The 13,873-nt window shown below is 44.6% G+C and overlaps 1 protein-coding gene across 1 annotated transcript in view; it reads left to right on the top strand.

Moving 5' to 3' along the window:
• BAG3 (BAG cochaperone 3) overlaps positions 1 to 13,873 on the top strand; it is a 349,139-nt gene that overhangs the window by 162,112 nt on the left and 173,154 nt on the right. The window lies entirely within an intron of this gene.

Here is a 13,873-nt window from a genome sequence, read left to right as displayed (position 1 = left end):
CATTATGTGGTTTCCTAAAGGACTACTTACTAATTGCTATTACTGACAGCACTGAGGGGCTCAAGCATCCATGTTACTAAATAAAATAGGCAGTGTTTCTTGACAGATTTGAAGTAAATGTAGTGAGGTTATGAATTACTTGGATAAAAGACTTGTATTCTGAGAATTAGAATGACATATGGCAGATACATACTTCCAATGTGTCAGAAAAAGCTGTGTGTGTGTGTGTGTGTGTGTGTGTGTGTGTGTGTGTGTGTGTGTGTGTGTGTGTGTGTGTGTATATATATTTGATTTAAAATGGCAGTATTTTGTGATATATTACAAAGGCAACTATGCTAAGCTTCATTATTATAAAGGACTGTTGGAAACCTGTGAGCTGCTGGTTTCTCAGCCCTTCCCCTTTCTATTTTTACCTCTGACACAAGCAGCCTTGACTCCTGTGAATAACCAATATCTCACTGTTACCCAGTAAATTTTTCAGTGGCCCAACACCTTTTCTTTCTGTGAAATAGCATTTGCTTAGATTAGTACTGAGTTGTGCTCTGTCTATCATCACGGTTCCCTCCCCACCGAATTTCTGTTCTTTGCCTGATGCATGCCTCTGATAGTGGACTATGTCAGTTTCTAATTGCCATTACTAATGTCTTTTGTTATGCCCATACCAAGCTTTCAGATATTTTCTGCATGTCCCAAACGCTCTGCCCCGTTCACCATTTTTGTAATTTTACATGTATGTCTTTTGCATGTTCTTAATTTCCATTTCTGTGTGTAGTTGTTAGAATTGGATAGAGTCTTCCAGATGTAGCTGTACCAGTACTGATGCAATGGGAGAATGTCATCAATATCTCTCTAGCCCATCTTGCCACCTGTTCATACCAGCTTCTTGATGGCTTTTCTGTTTGTCTGTTCATACTGCCTTGTATGATTCGGCCTAGGTGGGTAATCCAATTCCCTAGATATTTCTCCTCCTATCACAAAACGTATCATGGTGAAGAAGTTCAGAGATCACAATACAGCTGCTATTTGATGTCTGTTTTCAAAACCATAACTCGATATTCAGGGACCCTCCAATGGTACGTATGATCTTGTGAGTTCTTACCTCATTGAACCTTAATGTCACTTCATTATTACTTTATCTTTTAGTGGTTATTGTTAGAGTGATGCAGTCACTGTGTGATTCCTTCGAAGAGAACCATATGGAAATAGACTGTCACAATATCTGATGGCTTCCATTGTTTGTGGATTGCTCTAACCGTATATACAAAAGATCACTCTTGTTTGTGTATGAGCTAGTGATGTAAGGCATAAGACTGTGCCATTAAGCACAGAGCAGCTTACCCAGCAAATAGACTAATAGGTAATGATTAAAAGGGGGCTGTTTTAATTGTAGACCTGTGAAATTAGTGGCAAATATTGCTGGTGAGGTTTCCTCATGACCTCTTTGTTGAAATGTGATGTTGTATTTCTTATTTACAGATAGGTATATTCGCTTTACAGCTCATTAAAATGTTTAGGGCACAGGCCAGTATAAATATAAGACTGAATGATGCTAAATTTCCCCTTCTGCATCATATCATCTTACTTAAAAATGCATAGGTACTTACAGCACACATTTAAGAATTGCGTGTGAGCAGGACTAGTGTGCAAGCATCAGTAATTGATGAACTGCTAAATTTTCCCCATGCATTAGTATTTTGTTACGAGTAGATCTTTAATGAAATACTGTGTCCATTAGCTAAGTCACTAACATTGTAATTGAAACACTAAAATTACATAACAGCAGCACCTTAAAATATAAGCACAAAAATCTTCTAAATTAACATTTTTGGAGTGGCTGCATCCTCTCCCCTTCTGCGCCTAAACCCCTAATCTTTATACTTCTAAGGTCGTACAAAATTAAGGGGAAAAATAAAATGTTAAAAAAGAAGCTCCACTTTTCTTTTCCTTTCTAAGCTATGCATCCTCACATTTTGCTGTACAGCATGTATGCTGAAGCAACGTCTGATGTATTGACACAGACAGCACAGAAGTGGAAAAGTTACAATATTTTGAGCAATACCACGATGAACAACAGTGGAACCCTGATCTGTTGCTGAAAGTAGCAACCAGTGAGGCACGTTTTGGAATGCATGTTTTATTTTCATGACTTTCAAGACTTGTACACCCTTGCATTTCCCATAATAAATGCATCTTCAGAATCCCAATTTACTGTTTCAGAAACGGATTCTATTGAAAATGTATGCACATACAGATTCAGTACACTGACACCAAGCACGAGGGTAATAGGTAGTACCACCTTCTGTTTCTAGCACTAATATAGATGTATAGGTAAACTGTATGCTTGATGCTACAGTGTTTTCTTTATACAAAGGTGAATGTTGCAGTCCTGTCCCATGGAGGGATTTCTTTTACTACTTCTCACAGCAATTGCAGACCTCATATTAGTTGTATTCTGAACTAAAAGTTGACCTCATCAAATTTTATGAGGCTTAGTAACCAAGTTAAAATGCTAATTCATTAATTTTCCAATAACCTACTTACTGAGGTGCTAAAGTGTCTTCTGCCACTTATTGGGTGCAAAGCAGTAGAACTAATCTTGAAAAGGAATGCAGTCCTGTGCAGGACACACACACACACACACACACACACACACACACACACACATACACACACACACACTGCTACTTTTGCAGCACCATATGACTGTATACTAGTGCCACCCCTTTTTACTATTTTTGTGAATGACATGGCCTGTCATTGTGAAGAAGCAAAATTGTTCCAATAATCTGATAACTTTACAGCCTTTTCATAAGATCATAGGAGGTTACTAGGCTAAAGGCCTCAGGGCCCTTACAAGCCTAACCAAGTTCAACCCATGATGTTAGTGTTTCACTGTTGCAGTCCTAGCAAATGGGTTATCCGGCTCCCGGTAGCCCTCAGTCGGCCAGAATACTAAAGGTAAGTAAAAATGACGTCAGTTGCCATCAGTTGTAAAGGACATCGGGGCGTCTGATACAAAAGGAGGCAGCTGACGTCACTTCCTCAGTCTTCCTTGCAGCAGAGCCCGAAGCAGAAGCTTTTCATGCACGAGTGCCGGTCGGCAGTTTACCTTTGTTGGTTTCAGACTACAAGAGTTGAAGTCTACTACAGCTAAGTACCCTGTTCGGGATCCACTTTTCTTGCCGTAATGAATGTCAGAAAAAGTTAACAGTTGCCTTACCTGTGGAAAGCAGATTCCCCATAGAGATTTTCATCCTATTGCATTATTTGTTTAGGCCTTGACCACGACATTTCCAAGTGTGATCTCTGTGCCTCGTTTAATCCACGTACTATCAGTCGGGCTAAGATTTTGGCTAGGCATTTTGGAGTTTGGCTTAAGTTCGTTGGTATGGCGTCCGCCGGTCTTCAGGCTTCGGATGTTCCGAAGAAATGTAAGGATAAGGAACGCTGCTGGCCTCAGAAAGCTAAGTCCTCGGTTGAGGTTAATTTGGTCCTCACTCGGACGGTAGCCAGTGAGACGCCTTTGCAGTCCGCAGATTACAACTGCAGGCCTTGATTGAGTCAGAGTCCCTTAGGTCTTCGGTCTCTGTTTTGCCTTCCGACCTGTCGCCTCTTCTGCTTGAGCCGCTAAGCTGACTCCGGTGTCCCATGCCTCCGTTTTGCGTTCTGACAGCAAACTTCTTCCTTTAACCTCTGCTGCAACTTAGGCGGTTGCCAGGCCTCCTGAGTCCTACAAGCTTACAGGTAAATCTTCCATTTGTAAGTCTATGAAAAGGCAGGCTCCAGCTTCTTCTCGTTCCCGTCAATCCCAAATGGTTAAAATGGCTAATGATTTGTTGACACTTATTAGGGGTTCTCAGCCTCCTCCTTCTAAAAAGAGTAGGGATGTTTCTCCAGAGGTTTTGTCTTGCTCAGGTTCTGATTCTTCCAGCATTTCTGCTGATGAAGAGGAATTTTCTCAGGCTTTTTCTTTTGAGGATTCAGATGCAGAGGAGTTCATCCCTTCGGCCTCTCCTCCAGAGGATTTATCTTTTGGTGATACTTTAAATACCCTCAGAGAACATTTTAAATGGGAAAGACAAGATTATTCCCAATCCAAGAAACAGATTAGGGAGTTTCTGGATTTACCTCTGCATAAGCCTCTTACTATTCCCGCTGTGTTGGAAGCTGTTGAGGTTTTTCTGGAAAATTCCTAGTCTCCAAATTCGGTTCCTCCTGTTCCCAGGAAACCTGACGGGTACTACAGAGTCCCTGATTCTCATCTGTTTCTTATCAGGAATCCGTTGGTGATTCCAGAGGTTATTTCTCAGGGCCCTAAAGGAGTTAAGGCCACTGTTACCAGGAATCCTGTTCCCTCTGACAGGGAGTCTAGGAACCTAGATAGGTGGGACAATATGGTTTATACCTCTGCCACCCTAGCTATTAGGGCTACCAGTTGTCTATTTCATATGCCAAAGTACCAGCAGCACACATTTGAGGTTAAGTCTAGGAGAGCAAGTGTACCTCTTTTGGCAGAGAGTAAAGACATGCAGGATTTACTGAATTCCGCCAGTCTGGTCAATAAGCATTCTTTGCATTGTGATTTTGACATCCTTGAGGCCTCCAGCAGAGCTACGGCTACTGGATCTGTTGTTAGAAGGCACACTTGGCTCCGAGAACAGCCTCTTCCAGAAGCTGACGAGGCTAAACTTTTGGATGTATCTTTGCATAAAGACTGTCTTTTTGGCAGCAAAGCAGAGGAGGTACTAAAGAAGATTGAGGATAAGGCCAAGTCCATGCAAACTGTTAAGGATTTTCTGTAGGTTCAACCCCTTCGCTTTAGCAGGAATTACCCTTCCAAGAGTTGGACCTTTCCTGATACCAGCAGACAGAACCGTTCCAGGACTAGAGGTTACAAATCTTGTAGGGGGCAGGGGGCTACCCCTCAAAGGTCTAGGCGTTGGCAGGCTTCCCTTCTAAAGGGGGAAGCTCCAAACCTGCATCTCAATCAAAAAACTCTGACTTTTTTACAACTTCTGCCTGTTCTTGCTTGCCAGGAGAGTTCTTTAGGGGGAAGGTTGGCCCTTTTTGCAGATGTCTGGGCCACTATCACAGATGACAAATGGGTGCTCAGAACGGTGTCCCTAGGGCACAAGTTTTCTTTCCGCACCTTTCCAGCTCCCAAGGGATTCCTGGATGTTCCTCCAAACCAAAGGGCAGAAGTAGAAAAACAAATTTTGTCTCTCTCATCTGGTAGCAGTAGAATCCGTTCCTGCTCAGTAGGTAGGCCAGGGCTTTTAGTCCAGGCTTTTCCTAGTTCCAAAAAAAAGAAGGCCCCTGGGGCCCTATCCTGGATCTTTCCATTCTGAACTCTTTTCTAGTAATTCCAAAGTTCAAAATGCTCAATCTGCATAAATTGCTACCACTGCTAGAAAAGGATTCCTGGCTGGTAACCTTGGATCTCAGAGGCTTATCTGCACATTCCTATCCGGGAAAGTTGCAGGCAGTACCTTAGTTTGAGTGGCAGAGCTACATTACCAATTATCTGCGCTGCCCTTTGGCTTATCTACTGTTCCCAGAGTCGTCACAAAGTGCCTGGCCCCAGTCATTGCTTTTTGCAGGCAAAAGAAAATTCAGATTTACCCATACTTGGACGACGGTCTGATTCAAGCAGTTTCTCTGGAACAGCTATTAAAGGATCTGGAATTCGTAAAGACTCTTCTCTCTTCCCTGGCTTACACTCAGTGTGGAAAAATCGAAAATGGTACCATCCAAGGAGGCAACATTCCTGGGAGTGGGTCTGAACACAGCCGCCCAGATGGTATATCTCACCCAGAAGAAGCAGGCAACTCTTTCAGTTTACTTCAAGGACTTGGCAAGCCTGTCAGTTCCCTGCAAGGAAATACCTGCAAGCTCTGGGATTCATGGCATCTTGTATTTTCATGATTCCATATGCAAGACTGCATGTGAGGAAATTGTGGTACCTCAAGAACGTTTGGTGTCAACACACAGAGGACCTGGATATGATGATTCCTCTGCTTCCATCCCTGCAGGCAGAGTTCCTGTGGTGGGCAACAGCCTGTCTACGAAACAAAGGCATGCCTTTTCGGACACCTCTTGCCACTCAAGTTCTGACTACAGACGCATCAGACTACGCCTGAGGAGCACACCTGGATGGTAGATGCATACAGGGACGTTGGAACACCCAGCAGATGCACCTGTACATAAATCTAAGAGTTGGTTGCAGTTCAGCAGGCCTTACTAGCTTTCAAGCATCTTCTTTCTCCAGGGACCCTGCTTGTCAGGACAAACAACACCACGGTCATGTGGTACATCAGCAAGCAGGGAGGGACTCACTCTTAGCCCCTATGCAGGCAAAGCATGAATCTTTGGTCCATGGCAGCATCCCTGGACCTGAATCTCCTAGCTCAGTTTCTTCCAGGAAGGCTCAGTGTTTTGGCAGACCAGTTGAGCAGGCAAACCCTGGATCCTCACGAGTAGCAGCTGAACCAGAGCAGTCTTTTACAGCATCATTCAACGTTGGGGCACTCCTCAGGTGGATCTTTTCTCCTCCCCAAACAACCATCTGCTACCTCTCTTTTGCACCAGACAGCAGCACAGCCAAGCCTGGAAAGTGGATGCTTTGTCCTTCCCTTGGACGTTGCTATCAGTGTACGCCTTCCCTCCTCTCCTCTTCTTCCCAGAGTATTCGTGAAGATCAGGGACTAACTTCCAAGGACTATTCTCATAGCTCCGGACTGGCCCAGACAGCATTGGTATCTGCTGCTTCGCAGTCTCTCCCATCTTCCTCCTTGGCATCTTCCTCTGAAGCCAGATCCTTTGGTTCAGGAAAAGGGAAATATTTTACATCCTCATTTTCAGTTTCTCCATTTGGCAGCTTGGCTCATTGTATGACTCCTTCCCTTTCTTCCTCCCTTTCCCAACGGATGGTTGACGTGCTGAGGGAGGCTAGGAGACCTAGCACTAGGAAATCCTATGCTGGCAAATGGGAAAGGTTCTCTCACTGGATGCAGGCTAGAAGGGAGTCTGCTTCTCAACCTACCCTTCCTCTGAACCTGGAATACCTGGCTGATTTGCTTCAGGGTGGTCTTTCTTTCTTTTTCCTCTATCAAGATCCATGCTTCAGCCATCTCTGCTCATTGTTCTCTTGAACAGCCCATTTTCCCTCATCCCCTGATGAAAATGTATCTCAGAGGTGCTTGCAATTTAAAACCTCCCAGAAGAGCGCCTACTCCAGCCTGGGATCTTAATTTTGTTCTGGAGAAACTCACTCTTCCTTTTGAGCCAGCTGCCTCTACAGCTTTAAAGTTTCTCTCTTGGAAAACCGCCTTCCTCTTGGCTATAACTTCAGCAAGGAGGGTTTCGGAGCTGCAAGCTTTGATGGCTGTGGAGCCTTTTCTTATTTTCCATGCATAGTCTGTCTGAGGACTAATCCCTCCTTTATGCCTAAGGTGGTTTCCAGCCTGACTCTTAATCAGTCCATACACCTTCCTACCTTCTTTCCTAATCCTCGCAATAGAAGTGAAAAGATCCTACATTCTCTTGATGTGCACAGACAGCTCGGGTTTTACCTGGACAGGACTAAGGACCTTCGGAAATCAGCACAGTTATTGGTCAGTTTTGCCCCTGGAGCCCAGGGCCAAGGCTATTTCTAAGCAAACCATTTCTAAATGGATTATGTATTGCATTACCTTTTGTTATTCCTTTCGTGGCAAAGCTCTGCCGCGAGGGGTTAGGACCCACTCTACTAGAGCAGCTTCCACTTCTGCAGCCTTTCTAGGGGGTGTCCCTACTAAAGACATTTTGGAAGCTGCCAATATGGTCTTCTGTTCACACTTTCACAAAGCATTATAATTTGCCTCTGCTTTCCAGAGCCAGGGCAGGGTTTGCCACTGCGGTGTTGCAGGGCATTACCTCCAACCCTTGATGCTGTTGGTTTCTCCCCCCTTTTTTCTCTGGGCTTCGGTAATCAACCCATTTGTTAGGACTGCAACAGTGAAACACGAACATAGTACAGTTGTATACACTTGCCTTAAATGTAGATGTTCAAATGTATTCACTGTTGCAGTCCTGGTTTCCATCCCTCCTTCCCCCTTTTTGTGGTCCTCTCCTATTCTCTTTTCCTGAGGTACAGGCTTAATTTGTTGTTTGTAAAATTTATTTTTGGTTTAAGCCTTATTTTCTGGGGGCTCCTGACTGTTATGGCAAGAAAGACTGAGGAAGTCACGTCGGCTGCATCCTTTTGTATCTGACGCCCTGACGTCCTTTACAACCGATGGCATTTTTACGTACCTTTGGTATTCTGGCCGACCTGAGGACTACCGGAAGCTGGATAACCTATTTGTTAGGGCTGCAACAGTGAATACACTCTAATATCTACATGTATGGTAACTGTACTTTCCCAAGGGTGTCTGGTTCAAGCAGGCAGCAGGAATCAGCACCTGTTGCTCCTGTCCATGAGGGACAGGTGGAACCCCCGGTGTGAATTTCCGGTTACCCATCCAGTCATCCAAATTATGCTGATATAGGGCTAATGAGGGGCTTTGTTTAACATGAGCAGCAATCTTGTTCCAAAGGTGGGGCAACCTCTGTGAGACAAATTTGTCTCTACAGCAAGTTCTGTTGATGTCACATACCAGGTTAAGGTCCTTTCAGCGAGTGACCCGTGTGCCATTTGACTTGTGAATGTGCAGCATTTCCATTAAAGCTGAGTCGGAGATTGTTCTGTATGCAAGGCACTGGTCACCTCTGAGTAGTCTGTATGACACAGGGTTGCCAGATGTCCCTATTTGGGTGGGACTGTCCCGAGATCTGCAGCCTGATCCTGAGTCCCGCCCTGCCAGTTTAAATCCCGGCCAGCCTCCGCTTTGTTTGTTTTTTTTTTTTTTTTTGACTGGCCCGTATACCTGGCATACGGGCCAATCAAAAATTGCTAAACATGGAATTTCTTTTGTTCCGCATTAAACACGAGAAGCTCCATGTTTAGCGATTTTTGATTGGCCCATATGCCGGTATACGGGCCAATCAAAAATCGCTAAACACGGAGCTACTTGTGTTGAATGCGGAACTGCAATGCATTAAACACGAGAAGCTCCGTGTTTAGTGCAGAGCTACTGAGTGAGCTCAGTTCTTTAATGTGGAACTCTGTTCCGCATTAAAGACCTTTTTTTTTTTTTTTTGGTCTTCGCTTGCCGTGAGAGACCTTCTCCTTTTTCTTTTTGTACCTGGGGGGCTGAAAATCTGGCAACCCTGGTATGACACAGAGTAAAGTGACAATGATTTCTGTCTGCATAAGACAGATCTTGAAGAACCTGAATTTTCTTTGTAAGGAATCTTTGTAGTTTCTCCATTTGCTGCAAGTGTTTGGAAAAGAACATACTAAAGGGAGCATTTTACTGTATTGTTGGCCTGATGAGGGTTAGTATAGGGGGGTTATAACTGCTTTTTTTCTGGAGACAATGCCCTTACTTATGAGATGAGTAATATAGGATGCCTTTCTTACCACTGTGGAGACATGGTGATCGAAGTTAAGGTTGCTGTCAACCTCTGTGCCCAGATCTTTCACCACTGAATGTGTGCTTAGCATATTGCTATTGATGTGGTAGTTTGCAGGAGCATCTCCTTTGCCGAAGGGGATGGTAATGCAATTTTATTGCATTAAGTTTAAGACCATGACTTTGGCACCAGTCATTAGTCTGTGTAAGACCTTGCAGAGTGTTGACATTGCTAGGGGTTTCAAATGATTGCTCCCAGTTTGCAGTCATCAGCAAACTTAGTCAACCACAGTACATTAGTTTTAGCCTGTACTTCAGAGAAGAAGATTCCAAACAGTAGGGGTCCCAACACCTATCCGTCTGGAACATCACTGGTTATGGGTTTGATGGAGGAGGTGGAGTCCCCTATTTTGACCATACGAGTTCTATCAAAGATGCAGTTTGCAACTCAACGGATAGTATATGGAGTTTATCAATGATGTCTAAGTATGGGATTGTGTCAAAGATGACAGTAACTGTTTTCCATTCTGCTGGGATGAAGCCAGTGCTTTGGCTGTGATTGAAAAGCATGCCTAATGATGATGCTGATTCTTGTTTTAACCCATGTAGAACACAGCCCGGGATGTTTGGTTCCATAGAGGCTGTGTTTTTGGCCTAGGAGAGGGCATTTAAGATCTGCTGCTCAGAAATACTGGGTGGGGGACAGGTTTAAGGGACGCTTTTGGGGCATATGTGGCGAGGACAGGGGAGTGAAGTTTTCAGAGTCCGTCAGCCAGCAGGTTTGCTATATCCACAGGTTCTGTAAATATAGTACCATTAACTACGAGTTCAGCGCAAATGTGGGCCTTAACCTTTGAGGCTATGGCTGTAACTAAAGAACGCCTTGTAGTTATCCTTAGTTAGCGAAGGTAATTTGGATTTGTAGTTAGCTTTAGAGGATGTCACTAGGAGTCTCATTTGCCTGTTTAAGTTGAGGAGGGAGCATTTCCAGTTTTGAGACCATACCTTCCTACTCTTAGACAGCAATTTCTTTCTTCTATTGTATAGCTTATTAATAGCAGTTGTCCACCAGACAGGTTTGTTTTTCCTTGAAGATCTTGTTCTGGTTTTATCAGGTATGGCAGAGAGAGTTCAGTTGTATACAGATGGTTGTATAAAGCATTGGTGTATAACTCAGCATAGGTATCTGTTGCATCATTGAGGGGGAGGGGCTATGGAGGTAATTGGCCTTGGAGAAGTTGTGTGGTCTAGTTGTTGTTAATGGGGGGATGTCCTTCAAGGATGCATCTGCAGTCCTTACAAATGGGTTGTCCTGTCGTCAGGCAGCCCTTCGGTCGGCCGGATTCCAAAGTCTGGGTCCGGCTTCGGCTGATGTCGCACTTCACCCGACGTCATCGCTGCAGTTCTTCGGGTATAAAGGCATCAGCCGACGCCATTTTCCTCATTCTTTCTTGCCGCATGGCACCCGAAGCAGAAGCTGTTCGCAAGTGCCGGTCGGTCAGATCCAGAGATTACTACTACCGAATACTACTTCGAAGACTTCTAAAAAGCTAAGTACCCCGTTGGGGACTCTTTCTTGCCTCAGCCGATGTCAGAGAAAGTGAATAACTGTTTATCTTGTGGGAAACGAATACCTCATAAAGATTTCCACTCCTACTGTATACATTGTTTAGGCCCAGACCACGACGTAGCAGCTTGTCTAGCCTGTGCTTCTTTTAACCGACGGACGCTTAGACGTCGGTCGGAGTTTGCTGAGCAGATTTTCGGCTCTGATTTTGCCTATATTATGCCGTCGGATCCTCCGACAACGCAAATTTCTAAAAAACGTAAAGAAAAGGACCGACACTCGTGGTCCGCGGTTTCGGCCGAAACCGCGATTAAGCAAACCGCGAGTGTATCGGGCTCGGCCGAAACCGAGCAAGCAGTCCTTTCTTCAGCCGAAACCATGCCTTCTACCGAGGCCTCCTCTAACCTGGTAGAATCGGCTTCTGAAATCTAACCTTCTGTTGCGGTTTCTCAGGAATTATCAGACACTATTCCCCTGGATATTTCAACCCCTGCACGTGGAGCTGCTAGGCCTCCAGCAGCCATGTCGATTAAGGCCTTTGCCAGGGCTAAAGCAGCTAAAGCTTCAAAAACGGTGCCTGCCAAACCCCCCTCACACAGGCCCAGCACCAGCTCTCATATACTTTCTTTGGCTGAGGATTTAATTTCTTTAATTCGTGGATCCCAGCCTCATCCAGACAGGTCCTCTCTCCCACCTCCAGAAAAGAGGCCTAGAGCAGAGCCCCCTGAACCAGTATCCACTGATGATTCCACTGATGACTCAGAACATACAGACCCTCCTGAGGCTTCTTTTTCTCCTTACGAAGACTCTGATGCTGAAGAGTCCATTCCTTCAGCCTCTCCACCTGAGGAATTTTCCTTTGGGGAAACCTTGCATGCTATGAGGGAACAATTTCAGTGGCAGGGCCAAGATTTCTCAGACTCCAGAAAAAGGCTTAGAATCTTTCTACATTTGCCACAACATAGGCCTTTAGCTATACCTCCTGTTCTTTCTGTTGTAGATGATGCATTTAATGATGCTTGCACTGCTCCTGATTCATTGCCTCCGGCTCCTGCAAAGCCCGATAGGTTCTACAGGGTCCCGGACACTCATCACCATTTATACAAGGCTCCTTTTGCAGATCCAGAGACTATCTCACAGGGCCCTAAAGCTGTAGCAGCTACTTCTACTAAAAACCCCCTCCCCTCTGAAAGGGATTCCAGGTCCTTAGAGAGATGGGGTAAAAAAGTGTACACTTCTGCTACCTTGTCAGCTAGAGCTTTGAACTGCCAATTTCATATGATTCAATATCAAGAGTTTATGCTTGACCAGTTAACTAAAAAGCTGTCCTCTGAAGAATCTTTAGATAAAAAATATGTTCAGGAAATGGTACATAACATACAGCAGGTTAGTAACCATTCTTTAAAATGTGGCTATGATGCACTGGAGGCTTCCTTTAGATCAGCCATGACTGGCACAGTTATCAGGAGACATGCATGGTTGAAAGAACAGGCATTACCAGACCATATCAAATCAAAGCTTTTGGATGCACCCATGGACAAGGTCAATTTATTTGGTTCCCCTGCTCAGCAGGTACTGAAAAAGATGGAAGAGAAGGCGAAATCTGTACAAACAGTGAAAGATTTCTTACAGGTTCAACCTCCAAGGTTTAGCAGGAACTGGCCCTCCAAGAATTGGTCCTTTCCGGACTCCTCTAAGACACAGAGAGGCAGGAATAGGCGTTCTAGAGGTAGAAACCAATCCAGGGGTGCCTACAGGGGACGCCAGTGGCAAGGTAACAACCAGCGAGGCACGGACGCAGCCACCACCACTACAACAACTCAATCACAGTGACTTGACAGTGGCACCGCCTACCAGGGATCAACTAGAAGCACCCTTAGGCGGAAAGTTAACCTTATTTTCAAAGAACTGGCATTGCATCACAAGGGAAAAATGGATTTTGCAAACTATAGACCAAGGTTACAGGTTCCATTTCCATACTCCACCAGGGAAGAGGAATGCCAAACCTACCACCTACTCAAAGGGCAGAAGCTCTAAAGCAAATATCTCAGCTATTAAGAATGAGAGCTGTGGAAAAGGTACCATCTATGGAGCAAGGAAAGGGATTTTACTCCAGACTCTTCCTGGTACCAAGAAAAGAAAACAAATGGAGACCCATTCTAGACCTGTCCGCTTTAAACACATTCCTCATTGTTCCAAAATTCAAAATGCTGACCTTACAGCAGCTTCTTCCCATGCTGGGCAAGGAGTCTTGGCTGGTAACTCTAGATCTCAAGGAGGCATACCTGCACGTCCCCATACGACCAATTTGCAGAAGATACCTCAGATTTCTTGCAGGATCAGAGCATTATCAATTTTCAGCATTGCCCTTTGGCTTATCTACTGCGCCCAGAGTGTTCACGAAATGCCTGGCATCAGTAATTGCTCATTGCAGACTTCAGGGGATCCAAATTTATTCCTACCTGGACGACTGCCTCATACAAGCGGACAACAAAAGCAAGCTAACAGAAGACTTACAAAGAGTCATTTACCTGCTGCAAGCCTTGGGATATACAGTCAATATAAAAAAGTCAAGGCTGATTCCATCCCAAAGAATAACCTTTCTGGGTGCAGAGCTGGACACATCAAAACAAATGGCTTTCCTAACTGCAGAAAAGAAAGAGCAGCTACCTCTCTACTTTTTGGCATTAACAAAGCAGAGCCATCTAACTGCAAGAAAAGTACTACAAGCTCTAGGCTTCATGGCATCCTGCATAATTCTGGTCCCTCATGCCAGACTGCATATGAGAAAGCTACAGTGGTACCTAAAGAA

This window comes from Protopterus annectens, chromosome 14.part0 (genome assembly GCF_019279795.1).
Source record: "Protopterus annectens isolate FY-2018-M chromosome 14.part0, PAN1.0, whole genome shotgun sequence".
NCBI classification, from domain to species: domain Eukaryota; kingdom Metazoa; phylum Chordata; order Ceratodontiformes; family Protopteridae; genus Protopterus; species Protopterus annectens.
The sequence above is the reverse complement of the archived record's forward strand: the minus strand, read 5'-3'. Positions and strand labels throughout refer to the sequence as shown.